At 50.5% G+C, this 23,834-nt stretch overlaps 1 protein-coding gene across 12 annotated transcripts in view; it reads left to right on the forward strand.

Annotated features, from left to right (window-relative positions):
* SLC15A2 (solute carrier family 15 member 2) overlaps nucleotides 1-23,118 on the forward strand; it is a 148,599-nt gene extending 125,481 nt beyond the window's left edge. For all 12 annotated transcript variants that reach the window (XM_080399757.1, XM_080399763.1, XM_080399758.1 and 9 more), the window contains one exon: nucleotides 1-23,118. This exon is cut by the window's left edge and continues 15,150 nt beyond it. The gene's annotated coding sequence lies outside the window, so the exon portion shown is untranslated.
* Nucleotides 23,119-23,834: the final 716 nt, after the last annotated feature.

The following is a 23,834-nucleotide window of genomic DNA, read 5'->3' on the forward strand; positions in this document are numbered from 1 at the left end:
CGCGGTACCCAACCCTTTCCCCATCCTCGTGCCCCATTAACTCCAGCACTGCTGAATCCAGCCCTGGCATGGCGAGTCGCTAGTGCAGCTGAGAAAGACGTGAGAGGGCTGATGAAGGGATTTGGTGACAAGCTGAGCGGGAAGTAATTACTTTTCTCCTTCTCTCCTCCTTTCACTGCCACAGCCTCTGCGGCAGCGAGGATAAATGCAGTATGTTAGCAGCAGTGAGTGGCGGATTCACTGAGCTGCAATTTATAACACTATCCTCCCCAAAGCCTCATTGGAGGGCATTATGAAGTTAGCTTTGTAAGAGGGGATAAAATGATGAGAGGGTCACTCTGGAAAAGCATTTGGAAACCCTCAGAAAAGGAGCTATTTTCTTCTCTCCAAGCCAGGTATGTCTCATTGAGCTGACTCCAGCAGAGCTCGAGGGAGAGTTAGTGCTTATACACCAGATATTAAATTTAATCCAGTGAGAAGGAGCAGATGTTGATATACCAGGCCTGTCTGCCACCACATCTAATGCATAAGGATGGCTGAAAAATCTTCCATCAAAATGTTTTGATTTTTCTTGAAGAAAAAATAGACTTCTACTGGAAAAAAACCCGAACCCCCAAGGCAGAAAACTTATGGTTGAGAAAACTTGGTCTTCAGACTGTTGATAAAGGGTTGCTGCTGTCAGATGGGATAAAGAGGAGGATGTTTTTCATCAGTCATGTTAATCTGATCTGTCCCTGCATGCAGGCTTGTGTGGGCAGATAAAATAAACCAGATCCTGATACGCTGATGAGCCAAATTCTATCACGGTTTACACCAAAGGACTGAGCTGTCCGGATGGAGAGGCAGGGGAGGGCTTGGCTTATAATATACCCTTGAGTGAAGGGTGTCAAGCACCAGGAAAGGCACTGGGCTAATGTGCCTCTGGTCTGCCTGGAGGGACCTGTTTGCAGGCTTGGTTTGTGCTCTGGGCTCTCTAAACCTCTGCAGCAAAGAGGTCATGCTGCTCCTGCTGCTCACTGCCCAGTTCCCACAGGGAGAGGAAGCTTTAACCCCAGTCCTCCGATCTCCAGAAGGGTTAAAACCCCCGTGCTGGCACACTTTAAATGGCTTTAAATGTACAAGGGAGGGGAAATGCTAACCCCCACCTCTTTTAATAGCAAAAATGCTCGTGAATCTGAACTTCTATTTCAGCACCACCCTGCAAACAACTTTGTTCATGATCAGGGTAAGAGCTGTTGGGTTTGGGAAGTCGCTGTGCCTGCTCCTCCGTCCCCCGGGCACCCCACTGAGGGGAGGTATGAGCCCAGCTCTACTCCAGCTGGGGGGACTGGGTGGACTCAGGGATGCTCCCACCACCGCTGCCTGCAGTGAATCTCATCGGCTAAGCCTGCGGGGAGCCAGGATCAGCAGGTGGGCAGCGAGGAGCATCCCAGCCGAGTGGCTGGATCCTGCTCCCACACCACAGCTGCAGGGCAGTTTGCTGAGCCCCCAGCACAGACCCTGCCGCAGCTCTGTGCAGCTGCCCTGCAGAGCTTCCCGGCTGCAGAACGTCTCTCAGCTGTGGAGAGAAGCACATAATTTATTTCTTCGTTTATTTGTTTTGCATGGGAGACAAGGCTGCTGGTTTATAATGTTGAACAACTATTTTAGCAGAGTGCAGGAGGTCCTATAAATCAATTGCCCTTTCCAGAGCACTAACCAGTCGCTAGGAAAGAGCGGTTTTATGACACCTTTTTGTGTTCTGTGGGGACTCTGAGGCCAGCATCTCAGCTGGTGTAACTTGGCCTCACTTTTCAAATCCAGGTGATTTACATTAGCTACCTTATGCTGCTATGAGCTACCGCAAGCGTTCTCATACAAATGGTTTAAAAATATTATTTGGCCTAATTTTTGCTGAAGGTGGGTTCATACATTGCTTCATGGTATTTTAATGTACATTTGACAGAGCACTTACTTGCCTTAGGTCAAAATGTATGCCTCTAACAAATGCATCTGTCACTCCCAAATAAGTCCAGGCCAAAGCACTAGCAGAAAGGAGGTCCATCTCCAGTAGTATGTACTCCAGGGGCTACTGGTCCCAGTTAGCCAGGCTCTTAGAGGCTCAATTCCCTCCCGCTTGCATTGCTGAGGCTCTCAGTAGACGTCATGGTTTTCCTTCAAACCCTTTGTCTATCATCAGCTGAACATCGCTGAGGCTGCTGGCGCTGCAGTCTGTTGGGATGGCTCCTATCTTCTCCTTGGTTCACTCTTCTCCACTATCTCCATCCATCCATCCATCTATCTCTCCATCCGCCACCTTTCATTTAGAGGGCAAGATCCTGCGTTGGGGACTGTCTTTCTTTTATCCCATCCCTTGAGTGGCAGGTTTTTACTGGCTCGCAAATACACACAAAGTGCATTTCCATCCATGATCAAAAGGATGTGGTTGAGCTAATGCTTTTCCAAGCTGCTTAAAGGTGAGCCCTTATTTTTAATTTAAACTGCAGGTTTTAATTTCTTCTAAAAATAGGGTTCGTGCCTTGTGAGCCACACTGGGCACCCACATGGCTTCTCAACAGGGTGGACATCACCAGTGTGGGTTCCTGTAGTCTCCTGCCCTGCAGGACCCATCACACCTCTGATGTTACTCTGTGCTGTTGGATTTCCTGGAGATGTTTGGGACCTGTGTGATTTGCACCATTTTGTCTCACTTAATTTCCTGACACTGCTCTGTTATTATTTTTTTACATAGAGAAGGGGAAAAGGAGATCTGAGGCCTCTGGGTGAAGTTCATCCTCTGCAAACAGAGCGAAATGCACACTCAGCTGGACACGGGCCTGTCCTGGCTTTTGGCTTATTTTCTGTGCAGATAAGAGCTAAGCTTAGTTTCATCTGTAAAATTTCCCATTCACATCAGAGGATGTTTCAGTTAACTGGTAATCCACGATGATGAGTTTTCTATGAACTATAAGACCCGGGAGGCTTGAAGAGCATATCTGAGGATGCCTCTCCCTTTGGCATGGGGCATTCAGCAATGGCTGGGGCCCAGGCTGATATCAGTACCTCTGCTTTAAAAGGATTTAAATCATGAAATGTGGGCAGTTCCATGTTTGTTTTGAATCAGCTTTCCACGATTTCCACCACCAGCATCTGGCTTGGCACATTTTTAACGTACAGCTTTAGGTTGCAAACAGAATTGAAATTTTCAGACATACAGGGCTAGCTTCGGAAGTGGTAATTGCATCAACTTAGGATCAATGGAGCAGAATAATATCTGCCCACTAATAATGGCTTAATAAAATTAATAGCACTGGCCCTGCCATGAATTACTTTAAAATAGGGATTGTAGGATAGCAATGTAAACAATAATTAATTTTTCTTGGGAGAGTACTGTAAATTAGATATGACTCTCTTCAGTGTGTAGTTGATACCAGACAATGCAGAAATTGTAGCAGAGTACCTTGAAGGTAGGTGGAGAGGGAAAAAGTGGAGGGGGCCCCTGTGGCATTGGGGAGGTGATTAGATAAATGAAATAAGCCTGGACCAGAAGACAAAAGCTCAGAGCCACATGGCACTCAATATTGCCGCCATCCAACCTGACCCAATTAATAACATATTAGTGCAGGACAGGTCTGTTCAATGGTTCAGGTCCATTAATTGAAATAGAGTGATTAATGGCATTGAAGGAGATGAGGAATACTTAGAAAAATGACAGGAGTGTGCAACACTGTGCTATAGCTGGTGCATCACTCAGGGGCGAGGGAGGTGGGGGGCGGCCGCGCTCCTTGCAACACCCAGCCTCCATGTTTCGGCACCCTGTGGCTGCGCTCCAGCGCTGCTTTTACCCCCGTTGAGATCCCGCCAACACCCTGGCACTTGTGTCAATGCCAGGGTTGGAGAGACAGCAGCTGGAAGGACAAAATCTGTCCTCAGCCTTTCCTAGAGTCACAGTGTGCCATGTGCGCTCAGCGGCACTGATGCCCATGGGGTTTCCACGGTGGTGTCCAAGCTGTGTCTGGCTGCTGGGATGAAGGTGGTGGGGCTGGGCCGGCCCCTGCTCTTGTGGGTGCCAGCACCTGCTGTTGCTGCGCAAGGGGACATCGGGGACCTGGCAGAGCATGGCTCCCACCGGCTCCCACAGACCTGGCATCTGCATTTTGCCTTCCAAAGGCCAGTTTTCCTGTTGATTCCAATTAACACCAGCGCTGATGCCTCAAGGACAGCTCTGGAGGCAGCTCTGCAGAAGAGCAGCAATTTGGAAATGTGTCTTGGGACTGTGGTGGTACCTGGGAGCCCAGCCCTAATTACAGCAAATGGCCAGAAAGATCTGTGCAATGATTTGAGCCATTGCCATTTGCAGAACAATTTGGCTGCAAGATCACCTTCAGTTCCACTCCCATCCCGTCTTTCCCTCACATCCCTGCCTCTGCTTGAACACAGGGCTCAGTGCAGGGACAGGTGCGTGCGATGCACATCCTGGGTGTTTTTCTGGCAAAAACAAGTCTTCCCTTTCATCTCCCTGTTAAATATGCACCCTGCAGCTGGTGTGTGAGTGTGCCGGGGAGGGGGCAGTGAGTTTTGCTTGCAGGGAGCCAAGGTGAGTAAGCAGCTCATTTCAAGCCATTGCCCGCTGGCTGCAGGGAATGAAGCATCATTGCTTCAAGTTCTGCTCTGCCCTGCTCCTTTCTGGCATTTCCATTGTCCCCACAAAAGACGGGGGTGAGCTCAGCCCCCCGTGCCTTGGGGCCAGCTACATGCCTGTGCCTCTCTCCCAGCACGGAGCCTGCCCATGTCACTCTGGGAATTCACTCGGTTTGAAGTGCCCAAATCCGTGAGTTTTTGGAAGATGGTGTGGTTGGGGGGGGGGGGGGAGGGGGGCGGTCTGGGTGCCCTCGCTCCTGACAGAGGCTGTGTGAGCCACGGCAGCTGTTTTGGGGCCATCAAAGGCAGAGACAGAACTACAAAAGCAGCAGCAACACCAGGGAGAAGCGCGTTCAGAAGGACAAGTCAAAGCATGGCTTTTAATGTGGGGAATAATAAATGAATAGAAAGACCCACAGCACTGCAATGAAACATCCCTTAAATCCTTTGTTTTCATTTCAGATGATAAAGGAAAGTCATTAAGGCTCAATTAGTCATGAAAGTCAGGGGTCCTTCTGCATTGCACCGGCTTGAGAAAGCGACTCCTGTTCAAAAGCGCATCTTCCCCATCCAGTGTGGGATCATTAAATATCAAACACTTTATTTGTCCTATTTGCATTGCGTATTGCGCCCTTGCACGGGATGAAAACCCTGCAGTGATAATTGATGTACGTGGTTCTAAAGGCGCTCGGCACTCTGCCTCGCGGAGCTTAAAACACGCAGAGAAGCGAAGGAGAAGCTCTGAACAGCAGAGGCTGCTGGTGCTGCTTCAGCAGCACAGCAGAATGAGGTGACCCTGGCACAGGGAGATAAGGGTCTTGGGTGCGTTGCCTTTCCCTTGGGGATGGAGAGGAGAGGACAGGGCGGGTGACAGCTGCTGCCGGACCCCTGGTCAGATGCAGCCATGCCGCTGGTCCCAGGATGTCACTGGGATGAACTGGTGTCTCTTCCCTGCCATGCTGGGGGGAAACTTTGCTGCAGCAGGCCATGCGCATGTACAGGAGGCCTTTAAATATTCCTAAGGCAGGAACTGATATTGAGATGATGGGCGAGAGAGACTCTGAACTGAGAAGGTTCCTGCAGCCATTTGCATGCTGGCCCTGCCACAAGCCCTGACTGAGTGACTGGCGGGACCCTTGGTGGTGCCAGCACGGGGCTGTGGTTTGAGCTGAGCAGGCAGGGGACACCCCAGAGGAAATAAATAGTCCATAAAAAAATCCCCCACAGCAGAACAATCCCCCCAGCCCCTCTCTCTCCCCAGACACGGCTGCACCGAACGCAGCCTACAATTTGGTTTTGTCGCCATGGGAGATGTAAAGCGCAGAAGCTGTGCATTACTCGCTGCTTTTATTCCTCTTCCCTTTCTCTTCATCTCTTCGCTAAGACTGCAAATAAGAGAGCAGATGAGCGGCGCCTGTGCCACCATCTCTGCGCTCAAAGCAGGGAGGGCAGAGGCCACTGGGACCGGCTGAGGTGCCTTCAGCCCCGGCATGGTCCCACATCAAGGAGCCGCGGCTGGTGCAGGCGCCGAGGAGGGACGAGCACCCGTGTCTGTGCCGTGTTGTGGCACACGAGAGCTCGTGTGATGGGGCCGAGGGAGCATCTCCGAGCAGCCCCCCTGAGACAGGCCAGGCGGTGGGATGGACTCTGGCACAGGGATTCGGCAGGGACAGGTCAGGCGTGGGATGGGGTCGGGTACCGGCTCATGGGCCCACGGGGAGGGAAGAAGCTCGTGCTGCCGCAGGCACCTCGGCAGCTGTGAGCGGAGAAGCCTGGCTGAGCCCACCCAGACTGAAGCAGAAGGGACCTGCTGTGGCTCTGGGACTCAGGAATTTCATTCCTTCCTCTCCAAGCAATTTTTCCCTGCCTGCAAGCAGGGACTGCAGCAGGCTAAACAAATAAGGGGCTGTAATATAATTTTAGATATACACTCTTGAATTCGCATTTAGAGTGCAAGCTGTAGTATTTTGGTTTATTATTTAGTTACAGAGTTTGTAAATGTAAATGGATTTAGACCCTTAATTTTAGGGGGCTTGAATTACCTTCCACTCCTTGTTTAATATTCAGGTGGAAAAGCTGCTGTCTATGGCTGCAGCACCCCTGGGGTGTGCAGCACAGCTGGGTGAGCGAGGCACTTTCACCGTTCTCTCCTCTTGTTTGTAGAAGTTGGGTGAACTCGTGTTCTGCTGTAAAGTGCTTAAAATTAATTAAGTGGCAGAGCATAAGGAGCTGGTTTCAGTCCTTCTTCCCCCGGCAGCACTTTGCAAACCACGACAACCTCCGCAGTAAAAACCAGGAGAAAATTGAGCCCCCGATTGCCAGCTTTTCTTCTGCACCTGAAAATGTAAATCCTGTCTTTCTGGGAATATTACCCTATTAGAAATTGTTTGCCTAATATTATCCATGTCAGACAAACCCCCGACGGTACAAGGCCTCCCTGGCTTGAAATTTGAGCTACATTCCTGCACAGTACTGGGAGTATGTGTCTGGGTTTAATCACATTTTTCTAAAGGCCTAAGCACGTCCGTGGGGCTGGTGCTGGAGTATCCCCATGAACTGCCCCTGTTCAAGGTGACTGAGGCCCTGAAACACTGAAACCTGAGCAGAAACCACTTTTGAGGACTCATGTCTGAGCCCGGTGCCCAGCTGGGGGTTCAGTCTTCATGTTTTTCTGCTTGGGTGAATCACAGAACGGTCGGGATTGGGAGCAGCCCCTGGAGATCATCTAGTCCAACCCCTGCTAAAGCAGGTTCTCTTAGAGCAGGTTGCACAGTTGTGTCCAGGCAGGTTTTGAATGTCTCCAGAGAAGGAGTCTCTACAACTTTTCCAGGCAGCTGTTCCAGTGCTCTGTCACCCTTGAAGCAAAGTTCTTCCTCATATTCAGATGGAACTTCTTGTGTTTCAGTTTGTGCCCGTTGCCCCTTGTCCTGTGGCTGGGTACCACTGAAAAGAGGCTGGCCCTATCTTCTTGACTCCTGCCCTTAAGATGCTATGTTCCCCAAACAGCTGCTTTTCTTCTAGTGAAGATTTTTTCAGGGGAGCTGTCCCCCTGTTTCATTGTGATGCACCCCCTCCCCCCCCCTCCCTGCCCAGCCGAAGCTCCTGGTGCATGCCAAGGGATGATGCCAGTGCTTGTGCCAGGACCATGCTGAGGTGCTGCGTGCCTGGCCAGGCAGGGATGCTCCTGGGGCAGCTCCTGCAGGGTAAATCCCAGGGGCTGCCTCAGCAAGCCTGGGGCTCCCAGGTCACATCCCTCCTGCTCATGCCACCAACCAATGGGGCTGTTAATTAGGGGAATCAATTTGTTGCCCAGGCAAGGCGCCAGCAGCAGCGCTGCCACTCAAGAGTGAAGTGTTTATTTAGGGAAAACCCATCGCTGGGCATTTGCATCATCCCCCTGCCCGCTGAGCTGCTCAAGTCAGCCATCACCAGGCAGGGGGTGAGGTGCTGAGTGCTCGCCCCAGGAGGCACGGGGCAGTGGGGGTGGGGGGCGTCTGGGATGTAGTGCTGAGGGTCCGCCCTAGCTGCACTCCTGGTGACATTCCCTGACCCAGCTCCCCAACAGGGCCAAGGCTGGTTCGGGGATGTCTCACTTGTCCCCCATGAGAAGGAGACCAGCCATTTTCACCGCTCAGATGAAGCCCCAAATAGAGTTAACCACCCCTCCACCCCCGCCGAAGGCAAGCCCGAGGCTGTAGGCTGTCCCGGCTGGTGTGACAGTCCTGAAAATAAGCTGCAGTTTTTCTCACTACGACCAGAGAAAAAAAAAAAATTCTTTTGGTTCCTTTATCTGTTTTGAACTGTGCTTAACTCGGGCTGCTCATCCCCTGCAATTCCCATCTCCTCATGCTTCCTCCAGCATCAGTGATGTCTGCAGGCTGCTGGCTAAAGGTGGGAGTGCCTCAGAGATGCCACACATGTGTGCATTTAAAACCCTTAATTACTGTGCAGGCAGACCCTGGCCAGAATCAGGGAGGAGGTCTGCAATCTCTTCAGTACCTTATCAGGCATGTACATGCTTCCACCCAGCTTTTGAGCAGCAAGGTATGGATAACATAACCTCTATGTCAGCTCTTGTAAGGGCGACTCCTGCTTGTTCAGTGTTGGGTAAATCATTTCTTTGTGAGAAGAGTCTGTGGAGGGTCATGCCAAGATTGGTGACATATTCTTTTGAGCTACACTAAAGAATAACTTTTCTCCCTCCTGACCTGAATATCATGTTTTAACAACTGGCTGGTTTTGTTTGGTTCGTTGTTTTGGTTTTTTTTTTCCTTTTTAATGTTGTATGATTTTAAACCGCTGCATTCAAGCAGATGTACATTTGGCGTCTGGGTAGACGATGGATGCAACATAAAGTAGGGACTGTCTAATTCCTATCCATCTGGATTCACTGTATAAATAATCAGAGTGAAACACCTTTAGAAAGGAGGCTGAGAGTGCTGCACCCATCAGCAATGACATGCAATAAACAGCAAAAGAAGATGTCAGAGTTTACATGACATGTCCATCTTAATCCCTTGCTGCAATTCAAGAAGACTAAAAATAACCCCCCTTCGAGTTTTGGCTGTTTACACAGCTGTAGCATAAATATTTAGATTTGCAAGAGAAATGCTTGCTCAGCCAAAATCGTTTCGAGATCTCTGGAGTCAGCAGCAGGGGGTTTAGAGGCCAAACATTTCCTTGGAAAAATGAAAATCGAAAATAATTAAAGCAGGGAGCAACGTTTCTGCAGCAAGGCTCGGCACTTATGTAAAACAAACTTGGCTCATGTTCTTCAGGGGGTGCGCGAAAAACTCCCTGCGATGGCTGGTAAACAACGTTACAAACTGCGGAACAAGTGCCGCGTGCTGTGGCCTTATTTACGTGGCGGGTTTGGACGCGGTGCAGGTGAAGGGGGGGTGTGCAGCCATCACTCCGGGGCTGGGGGTCCCGGGGGAGCCGCAGGCACCTCCATGGAGTGGGCTGCCGTCGGGTTCCCCGTGGGGGATGTGTCTGGCATTGCCCTGGCCAGGAACCACTGTATTTCATTGTCAGGCTTTTTCATTGCACTTTGCTACCATAAAATTGGCTATGGACCCCAAGTTGTCCTTTGACCACCTCTTGCCAGGGGAACAGAAGGCTTTTCCTGCTCTTGAGTATTTACGCAGGCAGGTAAAGCATCCCCCACTCCAGGGAGGGGATGGAGAATGAAGCTGGCTCTTTCCTGCTGAATGACTGCAGCCTCCTTTCTAGATAAAAATCTTTAAGTGGATTTTCCGTCTGGTAAACCGTTGCTTTAGGAAAACCATAAGGTATAGCAGTTATTAAAAAGAGGACTTTTACTAATGCACCTACTGTGTCTTCATTATGTCAGGGTACCTCTATGAAGAGATTTGCAGAAGAATCCATCCATTCATTTCCACACGTAATTCCTCAATAGCCCATTTGCTTCAAAGATTTTTATCGACTTTTACTACTACATGAATCCTTAGATACTTATTTTTTAGGCCCCAGGGGACCCATTGTAAAAGAAATTCGTTTTCTGAAGTTTTATGACAAAGGTTTTGCTCTGGATAAAAGCTTCCCGTTATTTCCAAACTTCTGTTCTCCACTTCTGTTCTCCACAAAGATGACTTTGGCGGGTCCGCTCCTATGGCTGCCACAGAGCATGAGGCATGGGTAACATTTTAGGTCCCAGAAACAAATAAACATATATTTCTGTTGGAAAAGGCTCTTTCCTTACCACCATCACTTTTGGTATTGCGGACATCTCTCTGCAGATATCCAAGTGCACACAAGTACCTGGGTGTGGGAACTCTGCTTGTTCCCTCGCTGTTCCCCTTACCATCGTCTGCCTCTGTGCCTGACCCATCTCCATGCAGGCCAGCCCCACTGTGGATGGCCATAAATGCCCTTATAGATCCCTCTTGTGCCCCCTGAGCACCCCTGGCATGACAGAGGTGGGGAAACAGCACTGGGGCAACTGGCTGGTGGAAAGCCTTTGGAATCACTCCTGACAGGGCCACGATGGAGGCCAGCTCTCTCCCAGTGAAAGGTTTTGCTAAGCACAAATATCCCGTACCAAAGCGATGCTTTCCATGCTGATTCAGGCTCTGCCAGAGGAGCCCATCAGATTTGCTGCCCCACAACATGCTTTGGCGCAGTGGCTTTATTTCCCGGTGCTGCTGCAGCCAGTGTAGGTGATGCAGAGTGGCTGGTGGACCAGGCTGGCTCCCCCACAGCTCCTTCCCGGTCCCCAGCACCAGCAACCCCTAGGGATGCGCAGGAGCAGGGGCTCCCAGCCAGCCCCAAGGGTACCGGGGACGTTAACCCCCAGCTGGCAGGATCTCACCTGGCCACAGATGCCATGCAGATGGCAAAACTGAATGAGAAACAGGCAAAACCAGTAATAATGGGAGCCTTTATCCCCGCTGCCATGAGCTTCATACAATATTTAAGCTGTGCAAGAGCAAGGCAAACTCACAGCAACTCCGGGAATATTTTATACATCAACTGTGCTTTTTTTGGGGGAAGGAGCCAATCTCTTCTCAATTTGCTTTCCTGAGGACTGGGAGCTCCCAAACGCAAACCAGCTGCCTTGAAAAACAGGCTAATGTGTGTGTGTGTCGCACACGTCCACTAGCAAACAGGCATTCGAGGCAGCCCAGTGACCCCGGTGCCCCTGATCTGTGCAGCTCCAGGATGATGGTGACCCATGTAAGCTGGAGCAATAGACGTGTCTTGTTGCTTAATAAAAACATAAACTGCATGGGTGCAATCCTCCTACTAACGTCTGTCAAGATGAGATTTCACTGCCTTGGTCTTCAATGAGATACTGAGCAAAGTGGGGTGACGGAATGGGGCCAACAGAGAGGGTGGGAAAGGTAGAGGAGCACAAACGTGGCCACATCCATCCACAGCTGCCAGGCGGGCACCAGAGGGAAGCCAGGTGGTTACACTGTGACAGTGTTGTTGACACAGCTAAAGGAAATATTTAAGTGGACCCTTTTGCCATGAGATGTCGTTCGAATTAAGAGCCAACACACCCATGAGAGGATGAGGTGCAGCCAGTGCTGTGGTTTATGAGGGATCCAAACCGCCATGCTTCAGGGAGCGAGCCAGCCACGTCGGAGGGAGAGGAGGAGGAAGGATGCTGCAGATAGACAGGTACTTTCTGGGTTTCCCCACAGGGAAATATGCTGGTAGAAACCACAGCTGGGTTTGGTGTTTGTCAGCCCACGTGGTGCCACGGCAATGCACCAAGGGTCACTAATGCTAGCACCTGTCTCCATATGGTGCTTCTACAGCAAACCAAGCTTCTTCCTCCACCCCACTGCCATGGCTGGATTTGTCGGGCCAGTGTCCCTGTCCCTTTGCTTGCCCTGCCCCATGCATGCTGGCAGGGCTCCATGTGCAGCAGTGGGACGACAATGAGTGCCATGGGCAACTGGGCTACCTGTGTAGGTGGCCCACATCACCATCACTGCAAGCACCTGAGGGACATCTCTAGATCTTCACAGCACAATAGTTCTGCCTTGGAAACTGCAACTGGCAGTAAAACAGGGCAATTAGCCCTAATCATCCTGAATTCTCACAAGTCCTCCTCCATCCTTGCTTTTCTGCCTCTCCTTCCCCCCAGAACTTTAATCTCTTATCAATTGAACCAGAAACTTTCTGTCACCATTGATTGCATTGTCTAATGTCAGCTGCCTGGAAGGATAAAAATAAAAGGTGGAAAGCGTGTGCCTTTGGTACAAATAAATAGGTGCCAGAGAAGGTAATCTAATTATGCAGTGATTGAATTAAGTGGAAGAAACTGCATTATGCCCACAAAATATCTGCCCTGACGATCACTTTGAGGCATGGTCCCTGTTTGGCCAAGTGTTGGGGTTTGGTTGGGAGGGCTGGGAACAGCTCCCACCCGGTGCCATTAGGATCATTGTGAATACCTGGGCTCGCCCCTGCTTTTCTTGGTGAATTTGGCTGCTGGCAGAGGGAGGCTGGCATTAAAAATGCTCGCATTGTCTGCTACAAATTCTCCGTGCAAGAAAAAATTACTTTTGAGCAGATGAGCCTGCTGGCTGGGCTGTGTCCTTCCACTACCCTACCTCCTGCGGGCTGAAGTGGGACAAAGTGGAGAGTTCAGGGACAAAAAAGAAAAGCTCACCATGGGTGTGTGTTACTCAAAAGTAAAAGCCATGGGAGGTTTATAGAGAAGGGAAGAAAATGTGGATTTACAGCTGCTAAAGGGTTTCAGGCAGGTCCCGGAGCCGAGTGCCCTGACGAACGTGCTGCAGCCCAAGTGCACTTCTAATTAGGATGAATTTCCCTGCTGCTGGAGTTAATGCATTATATATTGAAACCATTTGTGTTCATTTGTAGCAAATAATTACTTTAAAATGTTATCATTCATTTGGGTTATTTGACTTCTCTATTAATTCTATGAATAATTGTTTAAAAGATTGTGTGGAGGTCAGTGAAAAGCATCAATATAATTCTGTTATTGGTTGATAAACATGGTGGAGCAGCTCCCCGAGGCTGGGACAGCTGGTGGCTGACCTGCCAGCCACACCAGAGAGCCAGCAGGAGCCCTCCATCCCCAGAAGCTTCTGACCACCCCGCAGGTGACACGGGGCATGTGGCACACTGGAGCTGAAAAATCACCTTGTGCCTCAAACTTGGTGTTTCTCTTTCAGTTGCTGGGAAGTGCTCTGGTTTCAATGTAAAGCTGCATCCATGTCCTTTCTTGCTTCCCCTTGCTGTAAATTTTCTGTCCCACGACACCTAAAAGAAAAAGCAATCTTAATCACACTGCTTGGTAACACAAACCGAGGTACAATGTAAAAGGCGGCAGGGCAATAAGCTCCTCCGTTGTGCGCCCTTCAATCTGGCTTGATAAATGGAGATTTTGCTGGGAGATTTTTCATGCATTAGCATTAAAAGGGGAGCAAGGCTATTTTCTTTCCTTGCAAGGAGAGACAAAAGAGCTGTGCTTTCAGATTTGGCAGCATTAGTCTTCATTTCAAGGGGGGAAACTAAATACATGAATCTGAAAGTGGGAAGGAGGAAAATGCCTTCAGTACAGCTTTTAAAAAGACTATTTCTGGGGCTTTCCATGTCATCCCAATGTTTTAGCCAAGTCCAATAGCATTAAAGAAACACGTGGACCCTGTGAGCATCCCACCAGCCATCCCTGGCCGGGTGCAGGGGCAGCAGCTCCCTCACACTGATGCTCCAACCCAGCAAGCTGCCAACGTTTTTTAAAAGTATGCCATCAATTAGCTGATTCTTTCAGAACAATTTATTCAGGATAAATCCAAAGGGAGAACTTAAAAGCTCTCTATGTTTAATTTGATCAACGCTTTAATAACATCTGGCTGGATTAGTATGCGGGTGCCACTGCGCTCCCAGGAGGGGGCTGGAAGTGGCCTCCTGGCGCCATGTGTCCTGCGCGGGGGGGATCTCCCCACTGGGTCTGCGCCGTTTGCAAGCAAGAAGGATGCTGCGGGGTTTGGGTGGCACAGGGCTGCTCTTGCGGGCTCCCTCTGGGAGCTGGGGGTCCCGCCAACATCGATCACCCCGCATCAGCACTGGGAGGCTGCCGGCTGCGAGGAAGGTGGAGGAGCCGACCCTGGCAGAGATGCCATGAACTGGGCAGAAGGGGCTCTGTGGGGTGGCTGGGGGGTGCAGGGGGTGGGAGGGTGAAGGGGCAGGGGAGGGGGGCTCAGTCCCTCTCACGCCTTGTACTGTCATGTCACTTTTCTGCGGTGGAGCTTCTCCTTGGGAAGGCGTCAGAGTAGCTGGCGCCACAGAGGGATTTTGCCTCCCCTTAAATCATGGGAAGATGATTTAAGGGACCGAAAGCTTCAAGCCAGGACTTCTAACCACAAAGACACATTGATTTTCTGTAGCTGATGGAATAAAAGAATTACTGTGGTGCAAAAAAGAAGAAGAAAATTTTGCTCAAAAAGCCACCTTGGCACGTGCTGTGCGTCGGTGGGGCTGGTGCTCCCGGGCACTGGAAATAATTCTCCTGCATCCCAGCCTGTGCCACGTGCAGGCGTGGGTTTGGGTGCCGGCAGAGCCCAACACCCAGGTGGATGCGGGGCCATGTGGAGGGAGCAGCCACGCTCCCCGTGTGCCGTCGGGAGACCCCCAGGCAGGTGGGGAGGGGGTTTGGGCATCACACCTGGCTGCAGCCCAGCGAGGACAGAGGAATTACCTCTGCTCCCCAGGAGGGACCAGATTTCCTTGCTGGCTTTTCTGTGATGCCTCAGACATTTTAATCCCCCACGCCACACAGCCCCCACCAGCATTATTATCTCCACCTTGCAGATGAGGGATGGAGGGAACCACAGGGGACCAGCACCGGGGTTCCCCACCCTCCGGGTCCTTCCTTTTGAGGGTGCAGAGTCTCAGCCCCGCTCCGGGGTTGAGATGACCAAATCGCATCCCCTGCAAAAGGGGCATGAATGCCAGTGGGATGAGGACAGGGAAGAAGAGATGGGGGGTTTCTCTTGCCCCTGGGGGGTTTCCAGCCACTGACAGCAGGGTGCTGGGAGGCTTTTTTCTTCCTGCTATCGAAGCCTCTCGACTGGGTATGAATAATTGAGGTCCCCCTCACCCGTGCCCTAATCGCCCTGCCACGGAGTCAATCGCTCGCTTTCTCGCTCGCTTTTTCTGATGAATATTTCATACCTCCCCAGGGCGGCACGCAGCCCCGCAGCCTGTGCGGCCGAGGCTTGCCGGGATTTAGGGGAATGCCAGCCACCAATCCACCCGTCTGGGGGGAGAGGGTGGGAAAGGGCAGCACAAAAATGCCTTGAAATGTGTCACCGAGTCATCCCCAGCGCTCACAGTGAGTCCGATTTGGTGGCTGCGTCGCTCGGAGAAGGGGGGAAAGGCAGGAGGGCTGCGGCCGTGGGGAAAGCAAACAGCGGTCGCTTCGGGGATCAGTGGGCATCCTGACATTTCCCAGTGCCGGATCCAGGCGATGCCCCCCGGGTTCCAACCACCCACGCTGGTGGCACTCTCTCACCCCCACACCCCCCTCCCTGGCACTTTGTGTTCCCACTAGTGCCCAGGAAACCCCCCCAAATACCACCTGCTCAGTGCCTGTGAGGAGCTGGCAGCGTTTCCCCGGCCCTCCATGCAGGCACTTGTTAATTCCCTATTTCTTCCTTAATTACATGAAAGCAACGACCGTTCTATCATTGCTTTACAACGCCTCGGCTTAAATCCACTATTAAGGCAGGAGTGTTGTGGCTCAGACATTTTAATTAACATGAATGATCTCACCTTTGTCCATACCATCTTTTTACATATTATTATATCAGGTAATTGTTAAACTACTCACTGGTTTAGAGAGGACTGTGCTTTCATTAAAATGTCCTGCTTTTTGTGACCTGGCAGATTACACACTTTTAAAGCCTAGTATTTTCAGGCGGTTTGAGTTAAGTCAGTCTGCAAGAAACAGGATGAACTACTTAAAGCACTGGTGGTCTCAAGGTAGGGAATGGGGTTTCGTCAATGTTTCTCCAAATTTTAGGAGCTTCAAGGTGCTCCCAGAGCTGGCTGGGAAATCAACTCCCTGTTGACCAAAGCTATCAAAAGAAAGAACTGAATAGTTTAAATTCATTTGAAAACTTTCCACATTTGTGGCAAAAAAAGAGGGAAAAAAAAAAAAAAGCATTCATTAATTTTTAACATCCCCTTTCTTGTTTCCTCTCTCACCAGAAAAAAGGCTAGGAGAGAAATCAGGGGCTCTTCCCTCAGGAAAGGAAAGCCCTTCCAACTTTTTGAGCTTTTTAGAAATTCTGCCCATGTTTTTTTGATGTGAAATTTCATTGAAAATGGGGGAGAATTAAATAAAACCTGGCTCAAAAGCCCAATCCAGCTGTCCTTTCAGGGCACGCTCCGACGTGGGTGAAACTGCTATTTCTGACCAATTTTGGTGCTTTGGAAGTGTCAGCTCTCCTCTCGAATCACGAAAGACTGAAATATTTTTGTGTAAGCACTTAGCACGGACTAATGCATCGTGCCTGCACCCACCCCTCAGCCCCGAAGGTGGGCAGCAAACCCGCTTCGCTGCTCGAACGTGGTCCAGGGGGCTGCGGGAGGCTCAGTCCTTCCCTTCCCAAAGGCTCCTGCCTCCTGGCTGTGGAGAGTGATCAGGTGAGAGCCAGGCGGAGACGCACGCGCGGGATAAGACTTTTGTCTTGGTTCAGCAAGAACCACAACGCTGGGAAAACCCTGAACTTTGGTCTGAATGCCTGAACCTTCATCTCATCCTCTTCTTCACCCCAGGCTGCTGCCTGAGAAGGAGGAGGGGAGCTGAACTAGGACAGACCAGGAGGAAATCCCACCACCCCTGCCCTTCCCATCAGCACCGGGCGTACCACCCGTCCCCAGCCTGCAGCACGCACAGCCTGTGCCATGTGAAACCTCTGATGGTTGCTCACTGCTCTGTTATCACTGGAGGAGAAGCACCTGAAGGCCCTAATAGCCTTAGCAGACCCACCTGGGACACCCACCCACCAGTGCTGGAGCCCATTGCAGCTCAGTCCTGGCCCAGTAGTCCTGGTTGAGCCTTGCCTTCGGAAGGGGCTTGGGATCTGTGTTATCTTGTCTCTCGAGCCCTGTCTCCTCTTCCTCCCAGTTGCTGGGTTTTGGTGGGACCCTGGACCTAGTTCCTGGCTTGCTGTGTGTGGAGGTGTTGATGGACCCGGGTACCAGTCCCTGTAGGAATGCACCCGCTCGGCAAGGGTCGCCCCTGGCTCCCAGCTCATCCTGCTGCTCTCTAACAGTAAGTTGTTGCGTGTGGGATGGTGGTGAAGGCGAAGGCATGCACTTACCGTGCTGTTATGCAGGGCATGGATCTGGACAGAGCTGGAGGTCACCTTGGGTTAAGGGACCCTCTGATTTTTGCCATGTGTTTGACTGTCCCGAGTGTGTACCTTTTCCAGGAGTGGGGTGGGTCTGCTGTGGTGCTATCCGTCCCATCGGAGAGGTGCCTTCGGGTCATAAACCCTGTGGGGTAAGGGCTGTTGTGTTGTCCTGTCTCTGAGAAGAGCCTCTCCTGCTGCTGGGCTGTGGACCATATCTGTAGCTTCCGAACCCACCCCCAGCGGATGGGGAATGGGCAGCAGCTCTGGTCCCTGCTGCTGCCCTGCGGGTGCCACCAGGGCACAGGGCTCAGCGAGGCTCCTGCACTGGCACGGGAAGCTCAGTGCAGTGGTGACGAGAGCTGTGGTTAACTGGGTTAATTATATTCATGTTGCTAGGAACACTGTGAATTATGTTAATAGCAGCATCTGGGGAAATTACATCTTCATTAATTGGTCCTGATTGCTTTTTGGCAGATGCGAGATGTTTTTGACTTTAACATGCAGGACAAAATTTACTGTAATCAGTGCATGCAGTAAATGCACAAATACCATTACCTTGCCTTGCTAATTAACTCTCCAAAGAGGAAGAGATGGGAAAGACCTGCATGGCCAGCTCTTCCCTCCTCTCCTGCCCCAACCAGGGCAGGCTTGTTTTCTACCAGTTTTCTCTACTGCTTCTTCTAATAGAGTTTCAATCATTATTTTGAAGTTAAAAATGGTAATAACATGGCTGGCAGACACAGAAAAGCAGTCATGGGGCTGAGGATGCTTCTGATGGCATGTGTCGTACCCTGGAGTCGGCCCTGTTGCTCTCTGGCTTTGATCTGCTCATAAGGCTCCTTGTCATGGATGTAACTTGGTGGCAAATGGGTCTATTCACATGCTTGGAATCAAATACGTTCATGATTCAGAGATCTTTGATCTTGTCACATCCCTAGTTGGAAGCAGAGGAGGCTTGCCTGGGCTGGGCTGTCCCAGGGGACCGCCGCTGGGTGGAAGATGGGGCTGTTGAGTTATCAGAAGATGACAGTGGTGGTTAAAGCAGCAATGATGTATGTGCAATGTGTGGCATCAATCTTTGCAATTCTTTAGCTTTCAGTCAAGGTAGCAGCAAACAAGGCATTAAACCACGTTTCAATGAACTATCGCTACGTAGAAGAAAGCTCCGTTTTTAACCACGGCAGAGAACCTAATCTCTTTGGATAAAAACCCAAAGCTCTGAGCAAATGCAGAGCGTGAGGCGGAGGTAATGCATTACCTCCCTAGGGGAAAAACACGCTACAACCCAGGCGAGGCATCGAGCTCCTGGTAAGTTATGAGGCTGTTCGTCTGGGAATGGCAATAAGTCGTATTACGGCCTTGCTAGCTCTGTCTTCTTTTTACACAACACTGTTTTTCACTTTAATGGTGGTTTTTCAGCCAGCTTTGTTAGGGCTGCTGCTAATTGGACTGGATTCATGTGTCCTACCAGGGCACAGGAGAAGGCCAGTGCTGGTTAAATGGGAAGGGAAAGTTATACTGCCTGGTGTTTTGAATGGGCATAGCAGGAGGAGGGGGCATGGCAGGGATGAGAGAGGAATTTAGGAACAAGTTTAACCCTCTGGCTGCCACGGAAGCTCAGAGATACTCCCCCGGGGCAGCGATGGGGTAGAGCGTGGCTCTACATAAGTCAAATAGACCCCAGGGAGATAAAAACCCTTTTTGCAAGCAACCTTTCTGACATGGAAAGATGCAGGGCCACCTTTTTTGCTGGGCAGTCGGGTTTAAAAGTTCTTTGGTGCCTGAAGCGTCAGCTTCAGACCTTCATGAAGTGGTTTTCATGGGTTGTTACAAGGCATCAGAACTTGTTGCTGGGACAAGCTCACCAGAGCTTTGGGAGCAGCCAAGTTTGTGTCCTCAAAGCCTAGAGCTAGATTTTACTGAGAGACTGTAATGTTCTGAGCAGGGAGTTAGCCATGTCTTTTCCATCACATTGCTCCTGTGAGTAGGTAAGCAATAATGTAAGGACCAGAAGAGATGTAATGCATGTGAGATTTGGCTTCAAAGCGATGCTTCTGGTTTGTGGGACGCTCCTTAGCAGCTGCAGGGCTCCCCAGGTCTGTCAACACAGGGGCCCTGGGAGGTCAGAGAGCTCCTGGGTTTCTGCTTGTGTTCCCAGAGCCTCTTGGGAGAGTTTCACAAGAATCCTCCCCCCATCTCTGACCCGCAGCACCTGCCACTTCTGGTCCCCACTGCTCTGTGGCCCTCCCTGGATGCTGCGGCCCCATCAAGCTGACTGTCCCAAGGTGACCAGAGCTTCTAGATCCCAATCACCCCATTAAGGTGGACAAACCCCTCCAACTAGGTGGAGAAATAAACATCTAGCAGAGCATCCACTTGAGATGTCTCCCAAAACATAGCTCCAAAATGTGAGGCTCTTTAGGCAGAGGTCCTGTTGTCCCACTGCCCCTTCAGCCGATGTGGGAACGTCTGTCCCCACCTCGCTGTGGGATCAGGCTTCTTTTCCCAGAGGACAGCAAAGCATGGGGCAGAAGATCCAGGCTCCTTTTCCTCACCCATTCAGATGAACTAAGTGGTAAAAAAAAACAAACCCCAGGCTCCCTATTCGCAAAGGTCTTTCCCCATCAGCCACCGGTGCAGTAACACCAGACGTCGGGGAGCTCCCCCCGAGAGGGAACCTGCCCACGCCATATGCCTCAATGGGGCACGCTGTAGCTGGGAAACACAGCAAGGAGCTCACTCGTTGGCAAGTGGACTGATTTGTAGCACTGCCTTTATTTTAAAGGGCAATTAGCACTGCAGAAGGATTCTCTCTGCCTCTTCAATATGCCACGTTTGTTAGTTAAAACTTCAATTTATGGTTAATGTTATGATATAACATATGTCACAGCTCTGCAATGGAGTTGCTCTGTGGCACCAAGCACACAGTGCCAGAGCAGGAGTCCTGAGAGAGGCGAATGTGGGGGGAAACGGTGCTGTGGAATAAAATGGTGCTCCACGAAATGCAGCGGGGAGGTGTTCAGGGAATGACTACAACTCTGGAAGAAGTAGCTGTTTGGGTTTTCCTCTTCCTGCTCTCTCGAGAGGTGGGGCTTTTTGATTTGGGGGTGTATGTTTTGGGGTTTTTTTCTTTGCAGACAGGCAAAGGGCAAACCCCTTTAGGAGAGAGCTGCACTTAGGGGCAGCGAGTAGTAACGTCAGACAAACCAGGAGGGGAACCAGGCCGGCCCACGAACCACTCTGTAAAGCTGGGTTCAGGGCAGGGAAGACCCAGGGCTTCCATCAGGCAAGTGGAATGGCCTGGATATGTGTGGATGCGCTGGCCCAGCTGCTGCTTGGGCTGGCCCCTGGGCTGGAGCGTGGCTCTAACTTCGTCACCCAGCTGTGTGGTGGCAATCTCTTGCTGTCACTCAGCTAAAGCAGAGATGACAAGCATGTCACCACTGTGACCACCCTGGTGATGGCTCCAGGCCACGATCTCCACTGCTGCCCATGCCCACTGCTGACAGCGAGTGGGAAATTTCCTTGAAGGGGGCAAGTTTTCTATTAGTGGTTGCAGAGCGCGAGGCGCTGGGTTCCTGCTCTTCGTCAAGCCAGGCTGTCACCAGAGAGGTCAGAAATCATTTATTTTTAACGCTATGAATATGTAGAAACTTGTCTGAGCTCCTCTCACACAGTGGCCATGAATTTAGAAACGGCATCAGAGATCACGGCACTCGGTACCCTGCGAATCGGGTCAGAGCTATAAATTTCTCTTATTGGTGTGCACACCATTTGCTGTACATGCCTTTCTGAATTTGTGGTCGTTTCTCTCTCTGCCCCTGCATGTGAGTGTATGACTGAGATTTTATATTGTGCCTCTGAGACACAAAGTCCTTCTGGTGCTTTTGCCCAGCATCCTAAACAGGTGCTTGCTCCCTCTCTTCCCTGTCCCCTTTACTAAACGGCTTCTGCCCACAGCCTGGCCCTTAAATCATGGGCTGCGCCTCAACAGGCACATGCTGCGTCTCTCCCCAGGCAGAGGGTATTTGTTTGGAGTGGTCAGCGATGTGCCCCTGAGCACATGTGCCTCGGCCTTGTGTGGACTCTGCTCCTGCCCGAGCCCCAGACGGGTCTTCTGACGCAGGTACTGGAGCCTCCTTGCCCACAGGGACAAGTCCTGCAAAGACCTCTGAAACATTCAGCAAGGCTTTCAAGGGCATTCATTCTGAATACAACGGGAAGAAACGTTCAGCGCAAATATTGTGGGGTGTGTGTCCAGATGATCTACGCATTGGGAGCAAAGCTTAAGCTGAAGAAGCTCGTGCTGTGGGGTCTGGAGGGCAGTGCTGCTGCCCACCTCCTCTGCCCTGCTGCCTGGGCTTTTCCTCCCCCACCTATACCTCTTCTGGATAGAAAAGCTTTTTTTTTTATTGCAAGACTGGTTTTGCCCGGTGAATAAAAATGAAGCCTTTGCAGTGCCTCCTCCCCCTGAGGCAGGCGCCGTAGCAGGACCCATGCCAGCCATCACCAGGGCCGAGCCACGGTGCACCCGTGTGTTGCACTGGGGCTGCCTTATCCCGTGGATCTGCTCCCTCGGAGCCTGGTGAATCACTGAAGGCAGCAGATGTGACTAAGATGTTCCCTAACTAATTTTTAATCCTTCTGGCACAGCAGTGCCAACACAAAGATGAACTGTATCAATGGGACTGATTATTAAATGCTGGTCTTGCTGCAGCGGCGCAACCCCGTGGAGACGCTCTGGTGTACTAACATAAAACAAGAAAAGTGGATTTTCTCACACGCCGCTAAGAATCATGTCTCACCTGCAGGTTGCTGCTGAAGATGATACATAGGTGTCACTGGGGTCTGAGCCCAATGACGAGGGTTGGGCAGGACATTTGACACTGCCTGTTTCTGGGTCAGTCAGAGCTGACATGGCCCCTACCACTAACCCACCATGGCTTTTCAAAGCCAAGGTCTCCGGGAAACTACAGCTTTGCTTCCTCTTTCCTTCCCAGCCAGCCAGAGGAATGAGAACTAAATCCTGCCCCAACCCAACAGCTGAAGTAACTGCACCCAAAAGGGCCCATCAGGGTAAAATTTCTGTGCTTGTTAAACGTGAAACTTTGAGCCTTTTCAATTTAATCCTCTTCCAAGGGTATTAGGGGTTGGTTTGTTTATTTATTTTTAAAATGGCAAGGTTTGCTGGATTTCTGACCTGTAGGTGCCTATCTAGAGTACTTGCCATTGTCCATGAGGACCCTGCCAACAAGCAATCTGTATAAAAGCAGAAAGAAAGCACCTTTGCCTTCATGATTTTTTTAAACGTTAATTGCTGGAAGGGGATCTTTGTGGAAAACAGCACTAGCTTCATGTATTTAGCAGGCAATAGGCATCAAGCAGAGGAAGTATCAGGCACAGGGCTGGTGGTGCAGGATTATGAACGTGGAAACAGGTTAATGGTAGAGACTGGCTTGTAGGTGCTAGTGGACATGAGCAAAGATAAGCTTTGAAAGCAAAGGTTTCACAGGAGTTGTCCCAGAAGAATCCCTCTGAAGCTATGACTAGGGCAAACGCAACTCTCTTGCCACCACAAACAGAAAGCAGAGGAGGTGAGAGCATCCCAGAAGATGTCAGCAGCTTGCTTTCCAGTTTTGTTTTTTTTTTTTTCAAGCCTCCATCCGTACCTTCAGTGTTAACCTGCCTTCTTGCCTGTCTTTCAAGTTCCATAACCTTTTAATCAAAGGACCATCCAGCCTCCAACACAAATCCAAGGACTACTATACTTTGAAGAAAGAATGGTCTTGCACAGAAACTACTTACAACCAAAAGAAAAAAAATCACTAAATTTTGATTGTTATAGTAAAGAGTAGGACAGAAGCAGAATGTCATAACTGCTTTGTTTCGTACCTTAGAGATAGGGAACACTGTGCATCTGGCTTTAAATAAATCATAACAGTAACTTCCCGATAGCCTTCAGTCTCTAGCTTCATGTGTTTCTGAACCAGCTGAAGGCCTCTTGCTTGCTAAGGGCTTTAGTCTCACTCCATCCCAGAGCTTTGTTACAAAACTGAAGTTATTTTGTGGAAGGGAGAAAATAGATGCATTAGTGAGTGCATTGCCTCTTGGCTGAGGTTAGGTTTATTTGAACTTACATCTCTAATGTGATCAACCCAACCACTTGCCTAATGACCATTTAACCGCGGTCAAGGACTGCAGTCTACAGTAAGTTAGTTTTCTCCTGCTCTTAGTCCTCCTCTGCTACATAACCATGTCCCAGCACTCCCTCCTATCATCTGTCATCAAGCCATCCTTGTTTCTCAGCTCAGAGCTGTAGAACACTAAAGATGCTGTGTACACAGTGGG

This window comes from Falco punctatus (genome assembly GCF_963210335.1).
Source record: "Falco punctatus genome assembly, chromosome: 8".
NCBI classification, from domain to species: Eukaryota; Metazoa; Chordata; class Aves; order Falconiformes; family Falconidae; genus Falco; species Falco punctatus.